This window comes from Anthonomus grandis, chromosome 20 (assembly GCF_022605725.1).
Source record: "Anthonomus grandis grandis chromosome 20, icAntGran1.3, whole genome shotgun sequence".
NCBI lineage: Eukaryota > Metazoa > Arthropoda > Insecta > Coleoptera > Curculionidae > Anthonomus > Anthonomus grandis.
In genome coordinates this window covers 2,485,385-2,496,733 of record NC_065565.1, presented here as the reverse complement: position 1 = coordinate 2,496,733, position 11,349 = coordinate 2,485,385, and the positions used below count along the sequence as shown (strand labels likewise).

Below are 11,349 nucleotides of genomic sequence, written 5' to 3'. Positions count from 1 at the left end.
TGTTTTTGCTATTGCGTAAAAGTGCTATGGAGCCAAACTTTGTGTAAGTATATTGTTCGAGTTTTTTTATGAATCCGTTTCTAACTTTGTTAGCCAGTGAGAAGACATCAAATATTGTACTAGTTATTTTTTTGTCGAAATCTGAGTTATGCCATATTAGCTACAGATGTATATATCAGCCTGTTACGGACGCTAGGCGGTTACACTACCGAATTTTTTGTAAATTGTTTTTTTTTTGTTATAGGAGGGGTTTCTCACTTCAAGATGCCCTAGAGATTGCCTATAGTGACGAAATATTTATTGAACCACCCGATCCGGACGTTCTGACAGACGTAGACTCCGGAGATGAAGATGGTAGTGGATTTATTGACAATTTATCTGGCAGACAACTTAGAGGTCAAGCCGAAGTAAAACTCCTGGACAACACCAGAGTTGGTGGGTGCAGTTTTGATGATTTGTCGCGAAGTCTTGGATCACTTCGTGCTTCACCAAAACATAGGTTTCTTTCGCCATCCCAAAACAAAGCACCTTCGATAACACAAATTACTGTTGATGTAGAGGACTTTGACTGGGTCCAAGGAGATTTGCAACCAAATCACCAAATTTTTCCAACATGTGACTTCAAGCCATATCAACATTTAAGTCCCGTGGAATTATTAGAATTGTTTATACATGATGACATCATACATATGATGATCGAGGTAACGTCCAGGTATGCCTTATTCAAAAACTGTCCGGACCCTAAAGTATCTGTAGGAGAAATGAAATGCTACATTGGCATTCTTATTATTAGTGGGTATATTGATTTACCAGGAAAAAGGTTTTACTGGGACTCAAATAATGACATGAGAAATGAACTGGTTTACATGTCTATGCGCAGGGACCGGTTTTTGCAAATTTCGCGTTTTATTCACTTCGCTGATAATTGTAAACCAGAGCTGTCTGATAAAGTGTGGAAAATACGTCTACTAATGAACAAGATCAAAGAAAACTTTTTAGCTTATTTTGAGCCTGAAGAGCATCTATGTTACGACGAATCTATGATTCGATACTTCGGAAAACACAGCTGCAAGCAGTTTATTCGAGGTAAGCCAGTTCGTTTCGGCTATAAAATGTGGTGTTTGAATACGGCTTCCGGTTACCTCATCAACTTTGAAATGTATCAGGGAAATAACCCCCGCCGCTCCCCTGAGTATGAATTATTATTCGGTAAAGCATCAGCGCCCATGGTGCAAATGCTAAAAGAACTAGAAAGAGTAAAAGGTTTCAAACCATATAAACTCTATTTTGATAATTTATTTACAGGCGTAAAGCTCCTTAAATATTTACGAGATAAAGGGTATCAAGGTACTGGAACTGTGCGTGAAAATAGATTACCTAAGGAATGCTCTCTTACAAAAAAAAAGACCTTTGAAAAAAAACAGAGAGGTACTACCGAATCTATCCTTGATAAGGGAAATGGGATTTCATATGTTCGCTGGGCTGATAATGGAGTTGTCACTCTGGCGTCAACATGTTTTGGAGTACAACCAATTAGATCTGTGCGCCGATATTCAAGTGCCGAAAAAAAAGTAGTTCAAGTGCCTCGGCCGTTTGTGATTGGAACTTACAATTCTTATATGGGTGGCGTTGACCTTATGGACGAGAATATATGGAGATACCGCATTGGTATAAGGGGTAAAAAGTGGTGGTAGAGTATATTTACGTGGCTAATGGATGAGTGTGTGCAGAATGCTTGGCAACTCCACAAGAAATCTGGAGGAACTCTTCTGCAATTAGAGTTTAGAAGAGAAATAGCGAAATTTTATTTGGAGTTCCATCAAAAGGTCCTAGTAAAGTTTCCACATCTTCAAGCTCAGTTTCCTTGAACAGGGTATCGGATGATATTCGGTATGATAAAAGAGATCATTTGGTTATTCGAGTTCCCCAAAACAAACGGCGACGTTGTGCTGGAGAGGGCTGTTCCACAGTGGGAAGAACAATGTGCACAAAATGCGACGTGGGTGTTTGTATTTACTGTTTTTCTTTATTTCATACAAAGTAGCTTTTCAATGAAAGTAGATTTTAGTCTAAAATAACAGTTTTTGTTTTTTATTTTAAAATAAATGACACTGAACAATTCTTTGTATTTTTTCACAAATTGTTATAACTAGGTAGTTAAAACGCCCAGTGTTACCATATGGTCACATTTAATTTCGGCTACAGTATTACCAATAAAACTAAAAAATTGCTGTCAATCCTTGTATTGTATCCTAAAAACCTAAAAAATAATCATTTGATATTTCTCTGCCAAAAAAAAATTAACCAGGCGTTAATGGGTTAAATGGGGTTTGTGACCATCAATATACAGAATTACAGGTCTTTTGATATTATTTTGCACCAAGTATTTATAATATATATTCATAAAAAACCTCAAACTTCATCCACCCATTGTGACTTGTACCTACAGGGTGTTTCAAAATTCATCACTACATATATTTTAAGGGCGTATTCCTGAGGTCCAAATAAGACTTTTTTTTCATATAAACATGGGTCCTAAAATGCACCCCCTTCAAGCTACAGCCATCGCAAGAAGTGTAAAAAAATCGATTTTTTAAAACTGTGTCTACAGTTTTGCATCAAATTTAACGAAATTTGGAATACCCCCGTTATTTTAGGCGGTCTATTTACTTTTTATCTTAGAAAAGGCGTAAAACTAATTTTAAGGGGTAAACTGAGGGGATGCACACTTTTGACGGCCAAAATTTTATGTACGCATACATTTTTTTAAAAATTAAGCTACACCAGAATATGGGCCATACAAAAATCTAAATTTTATGTCTCTTGCATTTTTTTGATAATACGAATAGTTTTTGAGAAAATCTAAAAAAAAAAATAATTAAAATTTAAACAGATAATATTAAGTAGTAGGCTGTGACTATTTGTTTTAGGACATTTTTAAGCGGCACGACATTTAACAATAAATAGGTAGACTGGTTTTGCTATTGTTGAAACTTTGTTATTGAGGTTTTTTCAATAAATTGATGAGCAATTATTTACATTAAAGAATGACGGTTTATAAAAATACAAAAATTGGTTAAAAAATTATTTAACATTTATTAACATAATAATTAATTATTTTTTAAATAAACAATAAACTTCTGAGAAACAAATATTTTTTTTTATAAAAAGTGCTCGGAATGCGCATCCCCCGCTGCAATACAAGCCTCCATTCGTCTTCTCATAGATTGTCTTACTCGCTCTAAAATTCCGGGAGTATTTCTTATTGTTTCAAAGGCATCAATAATTCTTTGCCTTAGGACCTCGAGCGAAGGCACTTGACCAGGATGATAGACGAGGCTTTTTACATATCCCCAGAAAAAAAATCCAGAGGATTGCAGTCCGGGGAGCGTGAAGGCCATGGTATTGGGCCTGCTCTACCAATCCATCTCTCAGGAAACACAAAGTGTAAATAGTCACGCACTGTTATACGGAAATGAGGGGGGATACCGTCATGCATAAACAACATGTTCGCTCGCACATTTAAAGGTACATTTTCTAGTAAACCATTTAAATGGTGCTGTAGAAAGTCTAAATAATTGTCGCCAACTAAAATTCTAGGAAAAAAGAAAGGACCAATTAACTCATCTCCCACTAAACCTGCCTATACATTAAGGCTAAAGTGCTCCTGGTGGTGAGATTGCCTAATTTCGTACGGATTCTCTGCTGCCCAAACATGCACATTGTGAAAATTCACCACCCCTTCCCGCGAAAAATGAGCTTCGTCTGTGAATAGAATACTTGATAAAAAATTATTATCTCTCGCGCATCTCTAAAGTAACCACCTGGCCAGCTGTAAGCGCCTTGGGAAATCTTGAGGTAGCATAGCTTGAACTCTTTGAATAAGGTATGAATACAAGCTATTTTCGTGCAAAACCCGCCAGACAGTTGCATGAAAAACATCCAAATTCCGAGCTATTTGTCGGGTGCTTAGGCCAGGATCGTCGTCGATGGCATTCAAAATTTGCTCCTCTGTCACTGGGTTTCGTGCTTGTTGCGGATGCCTATGTGACTCTGAAAATGTTCGTACATTTGGGAGTCGGCGATTAGGAAACCTTAACTGATACAATCTTTGAGCTTCATACGCGTTACCATCAGCAAGACCATAAACAAAATGGATGTCTGCAAGATGTTTGAATGGATAACGTTCATTTTCCATTTTAGCAATGTTAGCGTTTAGAAATAAAACATGAGAATAAAAACTACACTTTAAATCTAAAACGGGAAGTAAACTAGTGGAATTAAACAAAGTCAACAATGACAGTAAATTTATTTTACACCAAATGTCAAGCAAGTTAAAAAATGTCTAAAGCAAATACTCACAGCCTACTACTAAAACCTCAAAAATAAAAATGTCAACAATTGCGAAACACAGCCTACTTAATTAAATTTTTTCTTTGATTTTTAATTTACGATATTGCTAGCCTTTTATTCACCGGCGATTTTCTCAAAAACTAATAGTCGTATGAAAAAAATGCAAGAGACCAAAAATTTAAATTTTTGTATGGTCTATTTTTTGGTGTAGCTTAAAAAAAAAATTTATGTACACATAAAATTTTGGCCGTCAAAAGTGTGCACCCCCTCAGTTGACCCCTTAAAATTAGTAACCTCCTTAAATAGACCGCCTAAAATAACGGGGGTATTCCAAATTTCGCTAAATTTGATGCAAAACTGTAGACACAGTTTTAAAAAATCGATTTTTTTACACTTCTTGCGATGGCTGTAGCTTGAAGGGGGTGCATTTTAGGATCCATGTTTATAGGAAAAAAAAGTCTTATTTGGACCTCAGAAATATGCCCTTAAAATATATGTAGTGAATTTTGAAATACCCTGTATAGTCTATACCCGAATTATCTGGAACAGTGGCATTAATATTTGCTGGGAGACGGTAGGGAAATATTATCATAGGTGGTATCATTAAGTCTGATGCGAAAAAAGAAAACATTACTGTCAGATTTGATTTTGCAGGTCCTTGATCTACTTAGTATGCGTTTTTTGTTCCTTTGAGAGCCAACACTTCTTCTTTGGGACAGAGCAAGAAGCAAGTGTCATCATCATTATAAATTCTGGTTGTTTCTAGTAAAATATCTTCAAAGTTTTTTTCTTGAAGATAATTTTGAATCGTTGAAAACCAGATTCTTATATTTTTTCCGACACGTTTGCACTTGATGGTGTAACACCTTCAGGATTACGGTGAACCAGCAAAGGATGCCGTTTCAAAAAGCTTCATACCCATTTTTACCCGGAATGCGTATTTACATACTATACTACAGCACAGAGCACCATAGAACTCGGCGGCTCTGCATCGCAGTATAATATGTAGTTCAGAAAAGCTCTTATTTATCACTACATACTTATTATACTACATACTTATAATAATTATTACACCTTATTTATACTACGGTACAGACCATTAGGAAGAAAAATGTTTTTATGTGATTTTTTTGGTGCTCTAAAAATTGGTAGTAACAGTGAATAAATGCGTAATTATTTACGTTGTTATTATTATTGGTTCCTGTTTCATTTTAATATAGAAGATGAGGCGTGTTAAAATATTTAATGAATACATTAATGCTACTTTAAAATTTCAAAACAATGTTGTGAAGGTGTATTGTATTTTGGGTTTTAGAATTTCGATAGTGCTAAGTTAAGTTTTTTATTTTTATCTATATGAATACAAATTATGTATTTAAATAAGTACGTATAAACTATTAGATTTTAATAAGGTGCTACCTATTTGGTTTAGATTTGAAATTTAAAGGGCCTAATAAATAAAAAGAAAGCAATTACTTTTGCTTTAAATATGAAAGCAAAACCTGAAGACTTTGCGGATTAAAAATGGTAGAATTAGAAGCATATTTTTGTGTGTTAATGAGACATAATGTATAGGAATATACCGATTATTATTTATTTTCTTTTTATTTTACTCATCTACCTAATATTGTCTACCATAGATTAGATATATTACCTATCTATAGACAATATTACCAAATTTAAGGAGTTTATACGAACACCACTGTTAATCAGTAAGAAAAAGCTGTACGAAATCATTCAATATTTTATTAGATGAATAGTACCTATCTTAAAAAAATACTGAAATATTTAGTAATAAATTGCGTTTTGACGATTGTAGGGCACAAGTTAATTTAGTGACCTTGGAGCCTTAACAGATGGATAATTCTAACATAGAAGTGATCACAAATGAAAATACCAGTGAAGAAAAAGATGACACACTTACGTTTTTTCAACAAGTTATGGTTCCAAATTTGCCTTCATCATCTTCACAAATCAATGATCTACTTAAGAGAAAAGAAGTCAAACATTTTCAAATCTCGTACAGATGGTTAAAAGAGACTCGACTCCTGAAGCAACAAATATGTGTAACTGAATAAAATATTAGAAAAAATAAAAACCTCATCGGAGCTGCTAAATCTATTTAGTAGAATGAAGAATATTCGTCGTAGAAAAATAATTAAAGTACAGCCTACATCCACAAGTAGAAGATCTTCTGCGATCTGCGAATTGCGATCGCATGGAAGACCTGGAATGACTGGATCAAAAAGAATTCAGACAGGAAGGCCAGCAAAAAATTAAAAAAGCATCCAAAGACGCAATCGCCAAAACACCAAATCTCATTAAAAAGTTTGTTTTGGGCTAACTAACTGTAATAAAATTACTAATTTAGATACTAATACAACTAATTAGATAACAAGGTTAAGATATTAACATAAAGTATGGTAGACTGAGATATTTTATTTTTATTTTACGTCAAGTATCTATGTTTATTTTTAATAAATATTTGTTTAATACCTATAAATCTGTTTTATTTTTCTATTAGAATTAATCTAATAACATAATCTCTTACAGTCGTATCCTTACTTGGTACACCTAATTCTAAACAGCTTGCAAACTATTCTAAAATTGCAAAAAAATTTAAAGCAAACTTTAGAAGAATACTTAACGTAGTCAAGCTTAACCTTATTGCTATGCTTAATTGCAGAATAATATAAATCAACTTTTGCGCTATTACTATTTCGTGGTTCATTTTTACCGTGGTTTATTTTTACCAACGTAGGGGCATTTTTTCGCTATTTCAGAAAAGTTTATTCCACTGTATTATCCATGCAAGCAGATTAATGATACAAAATTTAAATCTGTACATTCTGCAGCAAAACCTATATTTTAAAATTAAACCAAATTTAGGAATGGACTAAAGAAATTACGTTTTACGCGTACGTATTTAAAAGTTGTATTTACGTACCTTTAAAAACCCAGGAGCCACTATTAAAATTTTTAAAATACAACACACCCTCACAACATTAGGTATTTGTTTTCAAATTTTCCAGTCGCATCATATTCATTAAATATTTAAACATCCTTTATCTTGTATATCGAAATCGCCAACAAAATTCAATAATAATAACAACATAAATAATTACACAATAATTAAATGTGTTACTACCAATTTTACAGCACCAAACAAATCACAAAAACATTTTTCTTTCTAATGCTCTGTAGCGTAGTGTAGCATAGTACAGAATGTAGTGATAAATAAGCGCATTTCTCAACTACATATTATACTGCACTGCAGAACCGCCGAGTTCTATGGTGCTCTGTGCTGTAGTATAGTATGTAAATACGCACCCGGGATATTGTTTGTAAAGGGGTTTGGTCGAGGATTTTTATCAATAAATGATTTTACAGCAGTTTGCACACATCTTCTCCTCTAGGAAAAAAGTGACTTTCTAAAATCCACTTTTCCAATAACGCCTCTTCATTACTGGTTAAAATCGGCATAGGTCCATGGGTTTCTTGAATTTTTCTCCCATTCGGTACTGCAGTGTCTGCCGTGGGACATTTAAAGTCTCTGCAGCCTTGCTTTTGGGCATGCCATTGTTTAAAGCCTAAGTTGCTTTTTGAAGTGCCTCTTCATTGTATGACTTGCAGTATTTCGAATTTTTCTTTACTTTGGGCATGTTTGCTTATGTTATTCTGCAAAAAATAAATAAAATAGGATAATTTTACCTTGTTTAGTGCCAATACTTTGGACGAATAACTTTATTTGCCGAATAGGTAGTTGTCATACTTACGATTGTTGATACAATTAAATAAGCCATTGATAATACAAAGTGCAAATTGTGTAGTTAACTAGGTATATAGGTATGAGTATCTACGCTAAACTTAAATAAAACTCCCAAAAGACCTTCAAATAATAAGATGCCAATAACTGTTTAGTATAAAATATGAAAGAACCCAATTATTAGCAGTCATGGCCAGTAACTGATTTTTCATAATTATCATACCCAGTAGTTGGCATTTTTAAAATTTGAAAATATCATTACGAATTAAAATAATGACATTTCCATAACTTTTTATTGCCTAAAACTAGTATTTAAAACTTACCATTTTCTAACAAAATGGCGAATTTTGGGAACACAAATCACAATTATTCAACTTTCCGTTGGTTTCTGTGAAGACCTAAAGTGCTGTCATCTGTGTTAATAATTGAAGCGTATAAAAACAAAACCAGACATTTGGCATTTTCCAAAAAAAAATTGTTAAAAGATGGATTTTATATAGAAAAGTTGTTGACAATATGATTTTGTCACCATCAGGTGCATAAGTAGACATTTTAAAGCCTTTATTCATGATTTAAATCTAGCATTAGAAGCAAAAGCAGACATTTATATGAGCCCCCTAGGTGCAAAAGCAGACATTTGCTTTTTAGCCAATCAAAGCGTGACTTTGTCTAGTCACGTGAACCTGCAAGCAGCGTGACGCCATTATTTTTCTAAATTAATCAGTTTGAGGTAAAACGTGGTACGACAAAGAGTATAATAAAATAATTTTGTAAGATTTTTCAAGCGAAAAAAAATTATTTAGTAAAAAAAGTACATGACGACATGGATAGTGACATTATTATTGAGCCTAGTCCAGCAGGCAAGGGTCCAAAAAAACTGGTTAATAAGCAGGAAGGGAAAAGAGAAAAAGCCAAATTAAAAAGGTATGTTTACTTTAGAATTTTTTATTAGTGCATTCTATAGCGACAATTTTCATTTTTAGATATTCACGAAAGCGCCTTCCTGAATTTCCCACGTGTGGTCATAAAACAAAAAAGCTTCAATGTTTGTCGCTTACTATGACTAAATAAGAAAATGTAATGAAAAGTTTTATCATCAGGCATCCAAATCATATCAAGATCTGTTTATATTGAAACACTGCGTAACGAATAAACCAAAAAGATCTGGTACCAAAACCAACCCAACCCATAAAAAACAGGCCGTACAGCATTTTATTGAATCCATAACTTGTTGAGACTCATTACGCGAGGAATAAAACAGTTATTAGAAGATACTTACCTTGTGAACTGAACGTAGTGAAATTGTGGAAGATGTATAATTCAAAAGTGAACGAACACATAAAAGTCAAACAGTGTTTTTTCAGAAATATTTTTGTACGAAAGTACAACATTGGCTTTGAATCACCAAAAGTTGATGTTTGTTCCAAATGTCTACAATTTTCGGAGAAAATAAAAAAATCACCGGTCCACACGAAAGGTAAAGGCAATAACAGAACAGCGCGTACACAAACTACGCAGCAAAGCATTTTATGACTTGTTAAGAGATACAAATCCCAGAATTGCAATATTTACGTTTGACTGCCAAAAAAATTTACCGCTGCCGAAAATTCCAGACCAAGCTTGTTATTTTGGTATGCAGATAAACCTCTATAATTTTACTGCAGTAAGTGGGCATTCAAAGTCCAGTCTTAACCCTCAAACAGTAAAATCTTCTAGACAGAGAATTATTGTCAAAGAAGCTGCAATGAGATACTTTCCGCCGTTTTTAACACTCTTAAACATTTCAGTTTTAATCAAGAGATTGAGCAAGTACGTTAAGTAGTCCTGATACCGCAGTAAACATCTGCGGGGGTTTAGCAACCTGTCAGGCGCGTCTCCAGGTGGCGGATAGGAGAACGGCCGGAAAACCAGAAATGGTTCCGGTTAACGCATGGTCCACGCATGGTGGAACCAAGAATTGGGCGAGCTAAGGAAGACAGTAAGAAAGCTTTTTAACAGAGCCAAAAGAACTGGCGAGTGGAATCTATACAGACAACACTTAACCAGGTACAATGATGCTATAAAAAGAGCAAAGAAAGAAGGGTGGAGGAAGCTATGCCGGGACCTAACAGAGACACCAGCATATGCTAGACTCCACAAGGCAATATCCAAAGAGCCACGACAAACCCTAGGCTCTTGTCTAAAACCCGATGGAGAATATACGACAACCGAGGAAGAAACGCTTGGCTTAATGCTGAACACGCACTTTCCGGGATCGAAAATTCTCCATCAACCAGAACATACCCAGGACCCAACTCCTATCATTCCGAACAGGGGCAAAAGGGAACACTGGGAACTAGCAAAAAAGGTAGTAACCTACGAGAAGATTAAATGGGCGATAAATTCCTTCAAACCATTTAAATCTCCCGGAATGGATGGCATAATGCCAGTCATGTTACAGCGGGGTAGCGAACTGCTGCTGCCTGCACTATGTAAAATAATGCGGGCAAGTCTAGCCACGGCGCATATACCAGAGAGTTGGAGGGAAGCAAAGGTAGTATTTCTACCAAAGACGGGACGCGACTCCTATGCGAAACCTAAATCCTTCCGACCAATCTGCCTGACATCATTCCTCCTAAAAACAGAGGAAAAGCTCATAGAAAGGCATATTAGGGACAATGTATTACGGGTCAACCCTCTACATCGACACCAGTATGCCTACCAAACAGGTAAATCTTGCGAATCAGCGATTCACGAGATAACCCAGAGGGTCGAACAATCTCTGAACAACAAAGAGATCGCCCTAGGAGCTTTCTTAGACATTGAGGGAGCATTCGACAATACATCATATGACTCAATCAACCGTGCGATAGCAGCACGAGGAATACATCCCATGATTGGCGGCTGGATAACCCAAATGCTAAATCATAGGAAAGTAGCAGCAAATCTCAACAGCACAACGGTTAAGGCCAAAGTGTGCAGGGGAACACCGCAAGGGGGCGTACTGTCACCGCTGCTGTGGAACCTTGTATCGGACAGCTTGCTGACACGACTGGAGAGGCAGCTTATCCTCGCTATAGGATATGCTGACGATATAGTCATCCTTACACGAGGGGGTAGTCAGGCTCATGTATTCGAAAAAATGCAAAGAGCCCTGACTACTGTCGAGCACTGGTATGAGGAAGAACAACTAAGGGTAAATCCCACAAAAACTACTCTGGTTTCCTTTAACAAAAGAAGCAAACTAGAGC

The 11,349-nt window shown here is 35.4% G+C and overlaps 1 pseudogene; it reads left to right on the top strand.

Annotated features, from left to right (window-relative positions):
* The first annotated feature begins 8,942 nt into the window (after positions 1-8,942).
* LOC126747941 (uncharacterized) lies at positions 8,943-10,089 on the top strand (annotated as a pseudogene).
* The last annotated feature ends 1,260 nt before the right edge of the window (positions 10,090-11,349 follow it).